Below are 15,921 nucleotides of genomic sequence, written 5' to 3'. Positions count from 1 at the left end.
CCTAATTTTTCATACGTACGTTTTATATGGTTAGGTACGTGTTTGACCATCTTGCCTTTGTGAATTGTTATCCTGAGGTATTTTTGGATATCCAGGAAGGAAGGGGAAAATGTCATTCAATGTGTACTTTTTGCCAGGAGCTTTATTTATGATTTCTAATTTATTTCTCATAACTGCCTCATGAGGAAGGTGCTGGTCTTGCTGTTTGGGGTATGAGCTAACTGAGGCTCAGGGAGTGTAAGCCATGTCTCCACGGTCACATTGCTCACCAGTGGGCTAGCTGGCATTTGAACCTAAGTCTGTATGAACACTGTGTCCATGCCCTTTAAAAAAGCAAATTTCATTGTATTTTTATTATTTAAGTAACGCACGTTTATCATCTGAAAGTGAGAAAATACTGATAAGTGAGAAATAAAAATTATACCCATATATTCTACCATTCAAATATGAATTATTATCACATTTATATGTTGTTTCAGACTTTCCCCCTTGCATGTATTACCTGCTTTTCTGTTTAACAATATATTGTGGATGTCTTCCTGTCTATGACTGAGTTTCTATATAGTTTTAAAAGACCATATAGTATTTCATTATATGAATGTACCATTTATTTAACCAATCTTCTGTTGTTAAGTATTTAGCTTATATCTAGTTTTTCTCTAGTATTTAAAAAAACACTGCAATAAACATCCTAGTAGCTTAGTCTTTGTGTCTATCTTTACTTCCTTAGGACAAATTCCTAGAAACTGAACTGATGATTTCAAGTGCATTTGGGTTTTAAAGATATTTCAGTATACTCTATTGCCAAATTATCCCCCAGGAAATCTGTAAAAATTTGAATTCCCACCAATAGCGGGTGAACTTTCCCATTCCCCTGCTCCCTCAAGAACTGAGTATAAAAAGATCTTTAACAATCACGAAGTACCATATTCTTTCAATTCTATCTTTTTGCTTCTTGATCTAGTTCAAGTAACGGTCTATACTATAAAGTTTCAATATGTTCGTTACCCAAGAAGACAGTCTGCATTTCCTGTCTGAGCTGGGTGGGGTGGCAGTGGCCAGGGAGCCAAGCGGGAGGGAAGGTATGGGTCTGCATTTGGTTAGGCAGTGGGATGGGTTGGTTGAAGAGGAACTGGGTACTGCTAATTATTCTCATTCATAGGGTGTTGGCTGTGGTTAGAGTCAAGGCCAACGGCACAAAAGGGGAAGGATGAGTTCTGCCAAGGTGTGCTTTCTCCCCAGGGACTGTGGTGGGCAGTCCAGATTGAAAGCAGGTGCCAAGACCTCCACCCGGCCAAGTGAGGTCTCTGGGGAGAGGGTGGGCCAGCAGCTCAATAGGGGCAGACAGAAGGGAGTACAGAAATGCACTCTTGTGGGTGGCAGCTTCAGGAGGAACAGGAAGAAGTGGAATTTCAAATGTAGGAAAGAGTGCTCTTCTTGGAAACTGTACGTCCTACCCAGTGAACCCCATGGCTTGGCCACCAAGTGAAATCTCTCAGTCATGTCCGACTCTTTGCGACCCCATGGACAGTAGCCTGCACCAGGCTCCTCTGTCCATAGGATTTTCTAGGCAAGAGTACAGGAGTGGGTTGCCATTTCCTTCTCCAGGGAATCTAACCGACCCAGGAATTGAACCCAGGTCTCCCACATTGATGGACAGACGCTTTACCGTCAAGGGAGTACAGAAATGCACTCTTGTGGGTGGCAGCTTCAGGAGGAACAGGAAGAAGTGGAATTTCAAATGCAAGAAAGAGTGCTCTTCTTGGAAACTGTACTCCTACCCAGTGAACCCAATGGCTTGGCCACCAAAGCGTCTCACAATTTGTCATCCACCCCTTTTGTGAACTCTCCATCACCCTGGGGGCTTTTAGACTCAGACATCTACTTTGTGGGGTCTCTGGCAGCTTGTCTGTGACTCAGGGGTTGATTCTGCTGTGAGATTCGAGGAGGTCTCAGAAACCCAGTTATTTCTTAAGTAACTCACTAAATCAAGGGTACCGGGATGGAATGCTCCCATTGGCAATAACAAATTCGTGCTTTCCCTGAGAGCAGACCTACTGGGAAAACTCAACCCTGTATGCAACGTTGTGTGATAAGAATGAACTAGAAACAAGGAGAAATAGATCCATGATATACTTAATGACATCTTGATAAGACCTCTCAATTATTTATCATGTGGTAGGGATGGTCCTTCCAGCAGGGCTGTGAAGTCTACACATTGTTTGGCTCAGTCCATAGGCAGAGTCCCTCAGTTTGACTTTCTGACCTTCTTTTTTTTGTCAGTTAATATGCTTGGCTGGCTTCTTCCCTGATAGCTTCTTCAGGCTTCTTCCCTGATAGCTCAGCTGGTAAAGAAACTGCCTGCAGTGCAGGAGACCCTGGTTCAATTCTTGGGTCAGGAAGATCCTCTGGAGAAGGGATAGGCTACCCACCCCAGTATTCTTGGGCTTCCCTGGTGGCTCAGCTGGTAAAGAATCCACCCGCAATGCGGGAGACCTGGGTTCAATCCCTGGGTGGGGAATATCCCCTGGAGAAGGGAAAGGCTGCCCACTCCAGTATTCTGGCCTGGAGAATTCCATAGACTGTATAGCCCATGGGGTCTCAAAGAGTTGGACGCGACTGAGCAACTTTCACTTCACTTCACTTCGCGGTTGGCCAGCTCCCCAGCAGCATGACTCAGCTTCCTTCGGAGGTCATGGGGGTTTTCAGCCTCTCCTGCCTGGGAGTCTTTTCAGGTCCTTCAGGTGACTTTGCATATTTCTGTTCTCACCTACTGGTGGGGCCACTCTGCGCTCATCTCCTGCCCCAGCTGGAGGCCTCAGGGTCGACACAGGACTCTGGGTTTTAGGAGGTGGTCTGACCAGAGCAAAGCCCCCCTACTGGAGGAACTTGGGGACTGGACAGGAAATCTCAGCGGGGGCAGGCCCAGGGACCGATGAGGCACCTTCTGAGCCATGGCCTCCAGGAGCACCGTCACTGAAATTGGGGTCACCCTCCCAGTGGATTCAGCAGGCTGGCCTACGTGTTCCCCCAAACCCCAACTGCCCACATCGGGCATCCTCAGTGCACCTGATTCACCTACCTTTGTGAAACTACAGGTAGAGTAAGAGGGGACAAGTGCAGGAATGAGAAGGTCGAAAGGCAAGGACTTCACAAAAGGTGAGGATTGAAACTTGTTAGTCGAGCAGTGTCTAAACTTGGCCTGTCTACACTTAAGTAAGGGTGAGGTAGGAAACTGGCTGCATATGGTGAATTATTTGCTTATCCTCTACCTTGCTATAGTGGTCATGAATGGATGTGAGAGTTGGACTGTGAAGAAAGCTGAGCGCTGAAGAATTGATGCTTTTGAACTGTGGTGTTGGAGAAGACTCTTGAGAGTCTCTTGGACTGCAAGGAGATCCAACCAGCCCATTTTGAAGGAGATCATCCCTGGGATTTCTTTGGAAGGACTGATGCTAAAGCTGAAGCTCCAGTACTTTGGCCACCTCATGCAAAGAGTTGACTCATTGGAAAAGACTTTGATGCTGGGAGGGGTTGGGGGCAGGAGAAGAGGATGACCGAGGATGAGATGGCTGGATGGCATCACTGACTCGATGGACGTGAGTCTAAGTGAACTCCGGGAGTTGGTGATGGACAGGGAGGCCTGGCGCGCTGCGATTCATGGCATCGCAAAGAGTCGGACATGACTGAGTGACTGAACTGAACTGAACTGACCTTGCTATGCTGCTGCTAAGTCGCTTCAGTCGTGTCCGACTCTGTGCGACCCCACAGGCTCCCCCGTCCCTGGGATTCTCCAGGCAAGAACACTGGAGTGGGTTACCATTTCCTTCACCAATGCATGAAAGTGCAAAGTGAAAGTGAAGTCGCTCAGTCGTGTCCGACTCTTAGTGACCCCATGGACTGCAGCCTACCAGGCTCCTCCGTCCATGGGATTTTCCAGGCAAGAGTACTGGAGTGGGGTGCCATTGCTATAGAACATATGAAAGAAGCTTCCTTACAAAGATCTACTCAAAGCAACAAGATAAAGTACATTTCAAGTCAAATGGTGCAGCAAAGAGAAGATCTAGGCAGAATAGAAGGAAGAAGCCACGGGCAGGTGAGGTAAATGCACACACCACAGATGCTGCCAAGTCCTTCATGTATGTGATGGGGAGACACACACTGGGATCAGCTTTCCTAGTAGTCAAGGATAAAGAGGCCTAGCAAACCCATTTTTCAAAGCCCAGCCCATATGTCTCACCTCCTCCAAAAAGTTGCTACTGAATATACATGGACATAAAACATATTATTTTATTTTTAAAAACTTTTTATTGATGTATACTTGATTTACAAGATTGTGTTCGTTTCAGGTATATAGCACAGTGAATCAGTTATACATATGCATATACCCACTCTTTTGTTTTCAGATTCTTTTTCCATATAGGCCATTACAGAGTACTGAGCAGAGCACCCTGTGCTATAGAGCAGGTTCTTATGAATATTAGTTATCCATTTTATATATAGCAGTGTGCATATGTCAACCCCACCCCCCCAATTTGTCCCCCACTCCCAACCCCTGGTAACTATACGTTTCTTTGCTACATAAGACAGATTTTTTTAGAATAATAACATAACTTCACTTGGGCTTCCCAGGTGGTGCTAGTAGTAAAGAATCCAGCTGTCAGTGCAGGAGACGTAAGAGACGTGGGTTTGATCTCTGGGTCAGGAAGATCCCCTGGAGGAGAAAATGCCAACCCACTCTAGTATTCTTGCCTGGAGAATCCCATGGACAGAGGAGCCTGGCGGGCTGCAGTCCACAGGGCTGCGAAGAATCGGACACGACTGAAGGGACAGCATGCACACATGCATAACGTCTCTCCAAAACTTGAGTTTGCTTAAAGCAAAGATCACATGTGGGTCTTATTTTACTTTGGAAGCATGAGACTTGGGAGATGTGATTTGGGAATTAGACAGAACTGGGTTCCATCTGGGTTCTGGACGTTAGCTATGTGATCTTCAAGCCATGGCAAGCTTGAACCTCTCTGAGTTTCAGGAGGTTGCTGAGAGGTTTCAAGGGCTAGTGTTTTTGCAGTTTTATTATTATTTTTTTATGGATGAAGAACCCAGCACTCAGAAAGGCATCGGTTCTCTAGTTCTCCACTTTCTCTGTGTGTGGCAGATTCATGTCTGTCTGATTTCATAGACTCTTGGCAAAGAACGCTTAGAATATTTCAACAACTTGTCAAAAATACCACAGCCATTTGTGAGGACCTAAACCTGGTCCTGCTGGTTTCCTGGTCCTTGCTCTTTCCACCGTACATGCTGCCTCTCCCCATCACTCTGGTTTCAGCTGCCTGTCAGAGAAGTTTCCTTTTACAAGTGGTCCCAAGTTAGCAGAAATGTCATCGGGTTGACAAGACAAGTGCCTGCTTGTCCTTGGGGTGGCTCTGTCCTTTGCTTCATCACTCCATTGCTGGGCTATTTTGAGTCTTGAAAATGTAAGGAAGATCTATGGTGGGAAGCTGTGTGACCAGTGTTTCAGACCGCTGAGATCCCTTGAGAAAGTCTTGACTTGATGCCTGCTGAGTGCATACAAAGATCCTGGCTTTGCTGGACAGCAGAGGGTTCCCTTGGTCTTGGGGAGAAAACTTAGAAGGAGAAAAACCTTTCCACGGGGCATTCTGGAATGAAGTCAAGTGGGAAGAGGAGCTAGACTGGGCTCCAGGAGACCTCACTGCCGTGGAACGTGGAAAAGGAAGTGGGCGTCAGACTGCTGGGCTTCAGAGAGTAAGACAGGGTGGGCTTGGTGCTAGGGTGGCCTCCTCCATGCGGAGTCAAGTTCCTGCGGAAGCGGACGTTCACTTGCCCTCAGGATCTCTCAGGGATGTCTGGGTGTGTTGATTCAGACTAGAAAAACACTTCCTTGGCTGCAAGCTCCCAGTGGCTACTGTTTCCCACTTCTCCAACCAGGCAGGCTTACTGTTCAAGGACCTCAGTTTTACAGACAGTGACTGTAGAGGGAGGCCAGCCACACAATCCCTTGGGCCTGGGGATGCTTTGGTGAGGTCTGGGGCCACTGAGGTTCTGCACCAGAAAACACAGTGAAGTCACTTAATTTTTTCCCTTATAGAAAGATGAGAAGTTACATAAATAGGATTTGATCCCAATCAGGAGCACTTTGTTCATGATATTAATCAGTCAATAGACACAATGTACCGTGTGTTGGATGTGACTCTTGGGGATGGAGATACAGCAATGAAGAAGATGTAGGGCCTTCCTCAAGAGAATCTTGTGATGCAGAAAGAAATCTAATCAGGCCCGGTCCTGCAGGGCCTTCTGTCCTGACCTAGGTCACGCTGTGTTTAGTGGGGTGGTGGGAAACTGCTGATGGTTCCCAGTGGGCGGGTGGCAAGGCCTCTGGCCACTCTCAAGGGTGATATTGAGTGAAACAAGTCTGGAAGCAAGGAGAGCCTCAGATTTCAGAAACATTCAAGAATTTCCAAAAGCATGCCGATACAGGCAACACAATCCTGGATGCATTAACTTACAATCAGCTTTAACAATGACCTATGTTGATTTTTCACTGAACATCTTATGAAATGTATTTACAGTTCTTTTGAGCCTCCTGGAATTCTCTTTTGGCATCACTGGGGTCTTCCCATTAGTCTACTGGTATGGGGCTCAGATTCTACTATGAGGTTCATACTGCCTTTCTTCCCAAGTAGGATCTGGGTGAGGGGTTCTACCCTCATGAAGGAGGGGAAACTTGCTGTTCTTTCCAAATTTCCCTGAGATTTCTTCTCAGTTCTCCTTACTCTTTTCTGTCCCTGAGTTTGGTGGCCTCACTGACATATAACTCCAGGGGGTGAGGTCGCTGACTGTGTGAGGCCTTCTGGGCACAGCTAAACCTGTAAAAATCCCCAGTGGTTCAAGCTGGGAGGAGGGAACCAACATGTTGTTAGTTGGGAGGTGATCTCAATATCTGTAGCTGGCAGAGTGCGGAGGGTCAAGTTCACTGGGAAGGGTGAAGATGTAAGTGGAAAATGGTCCATGAAGTCAGGATGTCAAGCATAGGGAGCAAGGTGGGGTGAGATGGGAGGAAGAGTTGAGAAATCCTCTAGGACTTCAGCTCAGTTCAGTTCAGTCTCTCAGTCGTGTCTGAATCTTTGCGACCCTGTGAATCGCAGCACGCCAGGCCTCCCTCTCCATCACCGGAGTTCACTCAGACTCGCGTCCATTGAGTCAGTGATGCTATCCAGCCATCTCATCCTCTGTCGTCCCCTTCTTCTTCTGCCCCCAATCCCTCCCAGCATCAAAGTCTTTTCCAATGAGTCAACTGTTCACATTAGGTGGCCAAAGTACTGGAGCTTCAGCTTTAGCGTCAGTCCTTCCAAAGAAATCCCAGGGCTGATCGCCTTCAGAATGGGCTGGTTGGATCTCCTTGCAGTCCAAGGGACTCTCAAGAGTCTTCTCCAACACCACAGTTCAAAAGCATCAATTCTCGGCGATCAGCATTCTTCACAGTCCAATTCTCACATCTTAGTTCACCACAAACAGGATCGTGCTGTGCGCCCCCTTTCTGTGATTCTAGGTACTGAAGGTTCCGATCCTGAGGCTCAGCGTAGCTCGTAGTTCAGTCACTCAGTCGTGTCCGACTCTTTGCGACTCCATGAATCGCAGCACGCCAGGCCTCCCTGTCCATCACCAACTCCCAGAGTTCACTCAGACTCACGTCCATCGAGTCGGTGATGCCATCCAGCCATCTCATCCTCGGTCGTCCCTTTCTCTTCCTGCCCCCAATCCCTTCCAGCATCAGAGTCTTTTCCAATGAGTCAACTCTTCGCATGAGGTGGCCAAAGTCCTGGAGCTTCAGCTTTAGCATCATTTCTTCCAAAGAAATCTCAGGGTTGATCTCCTTCAGAATGGACTGGTTGGATCTCCTTGCAGTCCAATAGACTCTCAAGAGTCTTCTCCAACACCACAGTTCAAAAGCATCAATTCTTCGGCGCTCAGCCTTCGTCACAGTCCAACTCTCACATCCATACATGACCACAGGAAAAGCCATAGCCTTGGCTAGACAGACCTTAGTCCGCAAAGTAATGTCTCTGCTTTTCAATATACTATCTAGGTTGGTCATAACTTTTCTTCCAAGGAGTAAGTGTCTTTTAATGTCATGGCTGCAATCACCATCTGCAGTGATTTTGGAGCCCGAAAAATAAAGTCTGACAGTTTCCACTGTTTCCCCATCTATTTCCCATGAAGTGATGGGACCAAATGCCATGATCTTCGTTTTCTGAACGTTGAGCTTTAGGCCAGCTTTTTCACTCTCCTCTTTCACTTTCATCAAGAGGCTTTTTAGCTCCTCTTCCCTTTCTGCCATAAGGGTGGTGTCATCTGCATATCTGAGGTTATTGATATTTCTCCCGGCAATCTTGATTCCAGCTTGTGTTTCTTCCAATCCAGCATTTCTCATGATGTACTCTGCATATAAGTTAAATAAGCAGGGTGACAATAAACAGCCTTGACGTACTCCTTTTCCTATTTGGAACCAGTCTGTTGTTCCATGTCCAGTCCTAACTGTTGCTTCCTGACCTGCATACAGATTTCTTAAGAGGCAGGTCAGGTGGTCTGGTATTCCCATCTCTTTCAGAATTTTCCACAGTTTATTGTGATCGACACAGTCAAAGGCTTTGGCACAGTCAATAAAGCAGAAATAGATGTTTTTCTGGAACTCTCTTGCTTTTTCCACAATCCAGTGGATGTTGGCAATTTGATCTCTGGTTCCTCTGCCTTTTCTAAAACCAGCTTGAACGTCAGGGAGTTCACGATTCATGTATTGCTGAAGCCTGGCTTGGAGAATTTTGAGCATTACTTTACTAGCATGTGAGATGAGTGCAATTGAGGCTCAACAGATCCAATCAAAGCATTGTAGCGAAATATCAATTTGAAAAGGAACCTAGGTCTCATCGTGTTTTAGACAAAGACAAAAGTAGAACAAGTAATCAAAGAAAAATAGGTGTCTAGCAAAAAGCAAACAGCAGGAAAAAAAGGCACAAGCAGAGTTAACATCCACTTGTGGTAAAGAGCTCTCATGGCAAAGAGTACATGGTTCTTACATAATATTAGAGACCAAGCCTCTGCTCAGATTATATAGGCATAGTCATAGAAGGAACTGCAACTATAGGCCTAATACAGGAAAGAAGAGCTGGAGGGGGTTTGGTGAAAATATATAAATTCAAACCAGCCAGATTGAAGCTTCCAAAAACTGTGTGTTTTCTGGAAGAGTGCAGAAATTTCCAGTTGAGTATTCACCATGAGCATGTTCATGACTCTCTCTGCCTTTACTTTCTGGAGGGGGTGAGATCATTCTGGGTATCTGTTCTAACCCGGATGGGGATGACAGTGAGGATGGCTTCTTGCCTCTTGCTATCACCAAGGCTGATTGAGACCATCCTGAAGTCTCTGTACTTGGTGCAGATTTACCTTGTTCTTAAAGGGGCCACCATGACCTGGGGCCACTGTGAAGGTGGTGGAGGTATTTCCTAGGCAGGGAGGGAGGCCTAGCTGAGGGGGCGAGATGCAGCTCAAGCTCAGCTTGCTAAACCACGTGCTCTGAGTGGAGGAGGGGGTGTCTTTTTCTAATTTGCATAAAACACCATATCTGGACCAGTGTCCTGATCCTGACCCCATACATGATATCTCAGCTCATCACATTTTCAATTTATAGCAACCTAGGGAAACAGAAGGACACTGATGATTATAGTTGCCAGTATTAGATGAGGAGAAGGAAGGGCAGAGAATTACACTGGCTGATTTGGGCTCATCTCTCAGTTTGTCTAGGGCTTTCCAGGTGGCACAGTAGTAAAGAATCTGTCTGCCAATGCAAGAGACACAAGAGATGCGGATTCGATCCCTGGGTTGGGAAGATACCCTGGAGGAGGAAATGGCAACTCACTCCAGTATTGCCTGGAAAATTCCATGGACAGAGGAACCTGGCGGGCTACAGTCCATGGGCCGCAAAGAGTCAGACATGACTGAGCAACTGAGCATGCACGCAGGCACACAGTTTGTTAGGGTCATGAGTCGAATCTGCTGAGACTTAATCAAAAATCAAGTACTCTCTCCACCATGCCTCCTACCAGCACCCCTCTTTCTTCAGAGATCCCATCACTGGAATTTCCAGAGTCAGAAAGGCTGCCACGACAGGGTTCCTAGCTCAGCAGCGCACAGTCTGATGTAGGTTCTTCCCTGAACACACAGCGCCAGGCCTGTGTGGGTGACTGCAGAGAAGACCTTGCTGAGTGTTGACTCGGTCTGCTTCAGATTCTCTCCTTTCTTTAGTAATTTCAGGCTTTTCCCTTGCAGGGTGAAGATAGGCAAGGGCGTAACAGGGTGGGGATAGGGTGGGTTTGCAAAACATTAATGACTATAATCTGCGCTTTTCCCCTGACCCAGCTTTGCCAGCTGCACTGGTCTGAAATTCCACATTCCATTGTTCTCCCTCTAAGAAAACAGAACTGGCTCTATTTAGCCCTAGGAATTGTCTGTGTAAACTTGTTTAAGAGAATTTGCAAACCAGATGGGTTTACTGTTTACTGTGTCTTCTCTAGACCAAGGGTAAAATATTATTTCTGAAGGCCACCAGTGACATATTTTGAAAGGTTCTCCAACCACTGTTCTCATTCTGGTCACTGCACTGGCTTAATACGACTTTCTCACTTCTTACCTATGTGTGAGATTAGAAATGCATGCACATATCTCGCATCCCAGCCATAGCGGTTATTTACTGCCCAGTTCCTTTCTGTGTGAACTACCCTTCTCTGTCAATCTACCGTACATGGTGACAGTGACGAGGCCCTGGCAGCCGCTTTGTACAGTGCCTTCTGCATCATTATCTTGGTCACAGGATAGACCAGTAATGCGTATCCCATTCGAGCAAGTCTCACGAACTTGGGTTTGGCACAGTGAAAGAGTCCCTGCTGGTTCAACAGTAAAGAATCTGTTTGCCCATGCAGGAGACATGGGTTTGATCCCTGGCCTGGGAAGATTCCCAGGAGAAGAAAATGGCAACCCACTCCAGTATTCTTGCCTGGAGAGCCTCATGGACAGAGGAACCTCTTGTGCTACAGTCCGTGGGGTCACAAAGAGTTGGACACGACTTAGTGACTGATTAACAACAACAACAAACAGTGAGAGAGTCTTTCTTTGGGTTGCTGGCTTTTCACGCTGTCACCTTGGAAAATGCTGGCTGTCTTGTGGTCTATCTCTGGATAGAAGGGCAGATTCAGGAGCTAGTATAAATAGAAGACAAATAAAGCAAATTTCAAAGAGAAGCCAAGATGAAAGCTGAGATAGAGGCCTAGCTCTGGTTCCAGACCTATTTGAGACTCAATTGTATTCCTTCCTTTGGGTGAAAGGACATGGTAAAATGCTACTTTGGGGCTCAAATTATCTCCAGTTGGGTTTTACTAATGACAATCCTTTCTGATATCCTAACTAAATGTTTCTCAAAGTATAATCCCTTTACCAGCATCGGCATCTTCACTGGGAGACGTGTTAAAAATGCAGCTTCTCAGGCCCCAACCCATTCTGACTAAAATCTGGAGGTGAAGACCAGCCCTCTGGGTTTTAACAGTCCCTCCAGTATTCTCATATTTGAGAACCACTGTGAGAGTTGGACTGTGAAGAAGGCTGAGCGCCAAAGAATTGATGCTTTTGAACTGTGGTGTTGGAGAAGACTCTTGAGAGTCCCTTGGACTGCAAGGAGATCCAACCAGTCTATTCTGAAGGAGATCAACCCTGGGATTTCTTTGGAAGAAATGATGCTAAAGCTAAAACTCCAGTACTTTGGCCACCTCATATGAAGAGTTGACTCATTGGAAAAGACTCTGATGCTGAGAGGGATTGGGGGCAGGAGGAGAAAGGGACGACCGAGGATGAGATGGCTGGATGGCATCGTGGACTCGATGGACATGAGTCTGAGAACTCCGGGAGATGGTGATGAACAGGGAGGCCTGGTGTGATATGGTTATTGGGGTCGCAAAGAGTCGGACACGACTGAGCGACTGAACTGAACTGAGCTGAGCTGAACTTAGTTATCTGTAGTAAAGGGTGGGAAAAGCCTGGACTTAGATTTAAACTGGCCTGGATTAGAACCCTAGATCCATGAACAAGTGGTGTGATTCTGGGCAGGTCACATCACCTCTTGGAGACCCAGATTTCTCAGTGGTGAAATGAAGGATAGTGTTGTTTACATTATGCAACAACTGAACGAAAAGCACACACCTCTGGGCACTTGAAAACATCAATTCTTGTCTCTGTGGACCCTGTTCTGACATGCAAAGAGAAGTAGCAGTGACTCAGGTCACTCACTATGAAGACACAATGTGAGCTTTTAAAAAGCAAACCATTGCCTTAATAAGCAGGTTACTGTTCAGAGCTCACACCCCATTTGTATACCTAGACGTTAGCACTGTGCCCAGATTCTCTTAGACTATCACTGGGTGGTTGGGAATTAAACCCAATAAACCCAAAACCCAAAACCCATTATTATTCCCCTGGTTTAATCGACCTGTTTTTCTCCTTTGTTGTGAAAATCATGCCGTCCAGGCCATCCTAGAATAAAACAAGGAAATCAACTAATTTATATTTGAGGAAGGAAAACGCAGGTTTCTGGTTATTAATTTATTCATTTACTTATTCACTCACTAACTCTGATTTATTCTTCCACTTACTCATTTATTCATTCACCGATTCATCATTCATTCATCCACTTAACACTCAATGAACTACTTCTAGATACCTTGCTAGATGCTCCTCTGCCAATTGTTGACAAGCAAAAGATGGATGTGGGGGTAGAGATGGTCATAGCCTGAGGGGATTACAGTCAGGAGTTATTCCATGCTGAGGAAAAGGATGCATGGGTGTTAGTTGCTCAGTTGTGTCCAACTCTTTGCAACCCCGTGGACTGTGGGGCTCTTCTGCCCATAGAATTCTCCAGGCAAGAACACTGGAGTGGGTAGCGATTTCCTCCTCCAGGGGATCTTTCAGACCCAGAGATCAAACCCAGGTCTGCTGCATTGCAGGCAGATTCTTTAACATCTGAGCCACTAGTGAAGATTCAAAGTGAAGAATAGGTGTTAAGAAGTATTGAGGCATGAATGGCAGTGAAGATAAAAAAGCTGAGAGTCAGTATCTGCTTTGGTTTTAATAGCATACTTTTCTGTCATTAACAGTGAATGTTTTGCAAGGAACTCCCAGTTCCTTGAGTCACATTTGAACTGATTCTGGATGGATGACCCTACAGTAGGTAGAGAAGAAGAAAGAAAGAAAAGAAAGAAAGTGAAGTCGCTCAGTTGTATCCGACTCTTTGCGATCCCGTGGACTGTAGCCCACCAGGCTCCTCCGTCCGAGGGATTCTCCAGGCAAGAATACTGGAGTGGGTTGCCATTTCCTTCTCCAGGGGATCTTCCCAACCCAGGGATGGAACCTAGGTCTCCCGCATTGGAGGCAGACGCTTTAACTTCTGAGCCACCAGGGAAGCGCACAGTAGGTAGATGTATCTGCCAAATACTGTTCATGCTGTTCATACTCTACAAGGGGTGGGCTAGTGAGCTCTCATTAAGAAAGAATCCTCATGTCTGCTACTACTTGACAGATGAATCAATCCAACCCCAAGTGAACTCCTTCTGGTATCCAGAATGTCTGGCTTTTTTCTGGATGAATCTCCACCCAATTCTTGGCTTTCATAGCACTGGAACTTCTAGCTATGTGAAAGATGGGGCAAAAACATCCAGCCTCTCCCCAGACAGCTCTTCGGGAAGTACATCCAATTGGATGCTTCCTCAGATGTATCCTTTAGGGCTGTCTGGGACCAGTATTTCAGATGGAGAAGAGACATGAATAATCTGGGAGACAAGACAGTGGCTGACTGCTAAACCCTGCGTCATATTTGACAAACAGTTTTTCCATTTTTTTGGTTACAAACTGGCTGAGTGAGGGTCAAATTGTATGCTTCTTATTTTCAGACTGTATAGAAAAAAACTGAAATAATGACTAGCAAGTCATATGGGGTTGATAACATCCTTGACTTCACTTGACCCTTGTCATTACCATAGAGGAGGAGTTATTAGCATTTCATTTCCGCGGAACAGATGATGGGAGGTGGTTCATTTCATCCGAGTGTCTAAACTTGCTCTTAATCCCACTTTCTTGACCGTAGATTTGATGCTCATTCCGCTCCACTGGTTTGTTCCCAAGGAAAATTGTTGTTGCCAGCACACAGAATTATAAGCAACTTCCTGGGAGAACTCAGAAATATGGAAGCATGATTATCCTCTGAGAGTTAAAGTTTAAGAGAGGCACAGAGGATTAGAAAGGAGACAGGATGGCTCGCAGGACTGTGAGAGTCAGCTGATCTTAATCCGACCGTAGATCTCAAATACATTTGAAGAAGGAAGGAAAGCAGAGTCACAGAGGGACGTTTTGGCACTCTGTCCAGGCTGTGTGCTCAGAATCACATGAGGTTATCTTAATTAGGTGCTATTAGAGAGTTTATTCACCTAATTTCTCTTGTGCTAATACTCAGCTCATCGGCAACCTTTGGAGTATGATGTGCCCAAGCAGCATGGCCCGTGGGGAGAGAAGGCACTGCTTGTGCTGAGGTGTGAGTTCCACCTCCGTGAGCTGATACCTCCTGGTTCTCTCTCTATTAATACAGCAGCACATCAGCAACCCTGCTTCCAGGAGACTAGCTCTTGGTGTGCAGGAGAGAACGATCAGCTCTTGGGGGCCCTCAAAATCAGGTTTCTGAGCCTGTGGAACTGTAGAAGAAGTCTAAAGCTAGGCAGAGTCAGTCAGGAAGTGAACAAAACGTTTCCCTGGAAGGCCTCTTGGAAGCCTGAACTGTCTGCTGCCTCCTTTTGGCAGTGAGCATTCTCCAGCCTGAGTTAGGGACCCACGCTGTGCTAAACCTTGGCCGTGTTTCTACTAGAGGTCAGGGAGGCTGACATATCCAGGTCGTATGTCAACTCCTGCCCCAAATCATCAGCTGAACACCCAATCAATTCAAGAGTAACTTCTAGGACCTTAAATGAAGGCAAGAAACATAGTTTCTCCAATGCAAGTGTCCAGTCTTACAGGAGAGACAGCATTGTACATAAGTAATGTTTATGCACACACACACATATGTGATTATTTTTCACAACTAATCCATGCACAGATGCAAACATGTAGTCTCCAGAATGAAGAGGTTTGCCACATGTCACGGGCTGGTACATGATAGAGCATGGATTTGACCCCTGAGACACAAACTGCAAGAAAGGCTATGACTGGCATTCCAAACAGAGCAGAGGAGACTGTGGGGCTGAGATTGTTCTCCTGCCAATTACTCCTCACTTCCCTGGTTCTGTCCTGCGAGCTCATCAAAATCAGGGCCTGTCTTGAAGAGTACTGTCTTCTTCAAGACACAGGAGATTTGGACAAATGGATCCCAGTGTGTCCAAACAGGGAGTTCTAGCCTAATACACATTGATAAAGAGGGTTTAAGAATCGTTTTTTAAAGTAATTTTAAAATTTACTTTTGGTTGCCCTGGGTCTTCGTTGCTGCAAGCAGTCTTTCTCTCGTCGTAGCGAGGGGGGGCTGCTCTCTAGCTGCAGCGTGCGGACTCTTCATTACAGCGGCTTCTCTTGTCGTGGAGCACAGGCTCTAGGCACGTGGGCTCAGTCGTTGCGGAGCATCTGCTTAGTGGCTCTGTGGCCTGTGGAATCTTTTCGAACCAGGGATGGAACCTGTGTCCCCTGAATTGGTAGGCAGATTCTTAACCACTGTCCCACCAAGGAAGTCCCAAGAACTACTTACAGTCACAAAAATTATGATGGAAATTGTTTCTTTAGATAATACTACACATATTGAAAAAACAGTTTTGGCTAGAATTTTATCAC

Source organism: Ovis aries, chromosome 1 (assembly GCF_016772045.2).
Source record: "Ovis aries strain OAR_USU_Benz2616 breed Rambouillet chromosome 1, ARS-UI_Ramb_v3.0, whole genome shotgun sequence".
NCBI classification, from domain to species: Eukaryota; Metazoa; Chordata; class Mammalia; order Artiodactyla; family Bovidae; genus Ovis; species Ovis aries.
Note: the sequence above shows the minus strand (reverse complement) of the source record.